Genomic DNA, 2,896 nt, shown 5'->3' with positions numbered 1-2,896 from the left:
TTTTCTGAAATGGCTGTCAGAGCTATTATCATATGAGGTATGACAATTAAGTTTGTGAACTCATCCTAGAAGAAGTGCTTTGAAGGGTGGATTCAGTGCTGGCATTGGTATGTAGCTTCACAAGGGGGAGTATCTTGAGGGTGACCATAATGATATTCAGCAATGAGGTACATAGGACTTTTTCCAGGATGAGTTTTGTGAACTTAATTATGTGATCTTATATAATGGTTAGATGGTTATTGTTTATTGTAAGATAATGTTACATTTGTAAATACTCGTATTTATATTTAAATATATACCTACCCTTTAAAGGCTGATGACAATACATCACACCTGTTCTCTTCACTGTGCTAGAACCATTTCATTGGCAGGAACTTAGAGCTCCTTGGGGGCCACTGCTAAACACTCGCTCCTCTTCACTTTTCCCTGACATATAACCATTTCCTTGAATTTTGCATTATTAATTCCCTAGAACTTCTTTTAATGTTTTTTCCATATACTTATCAGATAGAATGTTTATATATCCTGCTGTTGAACATTCTTAAATAGAATGAACTATGTTCATTCTCTAATGACTTGCTTTTTCTGTAAAGTATTGTCATTTTGAGTTTCATCCTTGTTTACATGTACAGTTGCAGTTTGTTTTCACTATGGTATACTATTGCTTCATGAGTGTACACAGGAATTTATTTATACAACCTATTATTGATGGATATTAGGCAATTTTCAATTTTTTTTAATATGAATAGTGGTATCCAGAACATTCTTTTGTATATCCTTTGTACTTGTGCAAGAGTCACTCTCAGGTATATACCTAGGAACAGCTAAGGTTCAAAGTTCTGGAAAACTGTAGTCATTTTCCTCAACAATACAGATTATCATCATTGAGGAATAAGATCAATACTTTGAATTCCTCTGACTGGCCCAAATCAGGATTGACATTTTTGTATGCCCCAGAATACCTTCTTTAACTTCTTAAGATACACAGGACATTGTATGATAACCTTCTGCTCCATAGGTGAGTAGAGATAGTCCTAGACACCCACCTTGGGAAAACAGTTACTTCAGCTGGGAACCTATATAGTGGCACATGTCATGGTGATTTTCACTGAGTCAACTCAGTCTCAGTGGTGTTGATCACTCCACATGAAGAGCACCAATAACCGGGCAGCACCTGTGGCTCAGTGAGTAGGGTGCCGGCCCCATATGCCGAGGGTGGTGGGTTCAAGCCCAGCCCCGGCCAAACTGCAACAAAAAATAGCCGGGAGTTGTGGCGGGCGCCTGTAGTCCCAGCTGCTCGGGAGGCTGAGGCAGGAGAATCGCGTAAGCCCAAGAGCTGGAGGTTGCTGTGAGCTGTGTGACGTCATGGCACTCTACCGAGGGGGGTGCAGTGAGACTCTGTCTCTACAAAAAAAAAAAGAAGAAGAAGAAGAAGAAGAGCACCAATAACCACATTATTCTGATAAACAGAATGATGTATTGGATCATACCTGGGTGTTGGATTTAGAATTATTTGCCTTTAGCAGGGTTGACTATATGTTGGAGAAATGTTGTTTTAATTAGAGATAATATGTGAAAAGTGTTAGGCCCTTTGCTTCACACTTGATATGCAGTGAGTAATTATAATGTTTATGGATACTGTGTTCTTTGTTATCTGTAATTATTCAGAAATTGGAAATTCAGAAATACTAAAAGTCCTTTATTGACAATTGCCTTTATGGGGGGGGGTGTGATTTAATCTAGAATATTTTAACTTCACCCTCATTCCTTCTTACAAATCTCATCTCAACTTCTAGTTTCCTTCTCTGAGTTATTCTGATAATGTTCAAATGCACATTTTTTATTTACATTATGAATTTATTCTTTTGGACTCAAACATAACATGTCGCAGATTAAACTTCTGACTCTTACCTTCCTTGGTACCTATGATTTCTGAGCCATCCTCCTCTCTACTTCCATTAAAGGTATCACCATCAATTCAGTTACCCTGGGCCAAAACTGAGACCCATCGTTGACTCATGTCTTTTCCTTTGTCCGTCAGCAACTCCTGTAGGTTCTTCTTGCAAACACCAATGTCTCTGAGCACTTCTAACCCCCTCTGGTGTCACCTCCCTAATCTACACCCTACCAACACTCACTGGATTATAGCTGCCATCCCTCCCTGCTCCCTCTTTCTACTCTCCTTCTCCCAGGATGTGGTATAGGTCAGATCTGATCACTCCTCTGACAACAATCGTTTAGACTTCTTGTTAGAGTTATAAAACATGCCAAACACCCAAACAACTTGGCATGGCTATCAGATGTGATTAGACCTCAGTCTTCATCTCTTACCTCATTTCTCTTCATGCCTCTTGGCCTAGTAACTGCTGACCTCTTTTTCTTTCTTTCTCTTAAATATTCCAAACTCATTTCCATCTCTGTCTGGGCCTTTTCACTTTCTTTCCTCTGTTCTTGAAACTCTATCCATGATTTTACTGTGAAATTTCCTTTTCATAGTCCAAATAGTTCTAAGGTCACCTCCTTGGAGAGGCTTACCCTGAATCTCCTACAACTTCTCATTCTTAAACATTTTATTTTGCTTTCCAAACATAAATTTAACTTTATACTTAAATATTTGTTGACTTTTAAAAAATATTACCCCACAAGAGTAGGAGCTTCAGAAGAGTGGTCAACAGAGTGTATGTCTGATTTATTGCTGCATTCTCAATATTTGTAATTGTGCCTGGTACATAATAGCTGCTCAATAAGTATTTGTTGCATAATGAATGGATGGATGAATAAATGAAAGGTAACCAGAGGCTATAAAAATTATAGGACATATTTTATATGTCACAGAGTAGTAATAGTAAATACAATGTATGTATATATTTTTAAGGCATTAAATTATTTTATTTTT

Source organism: Nycticebus coucang, chromosome 8 (assembly GCF_027406575.1).
Source record: "Nycticebus coucang isolate mNycCou1 chromosome 8, mNycCou1.pri, whole genome shotgun sequence".
NCBI lineage: Eukaryota > Metazoa > Chordata > Mammalia > Primates > Lorisidae > Nycticebus > Nycticebus coucang.
The sequence above is the reverse complement of the archived record's forward strand: the minus strand, read 5'-3'. Positions refer to the sequence as shown.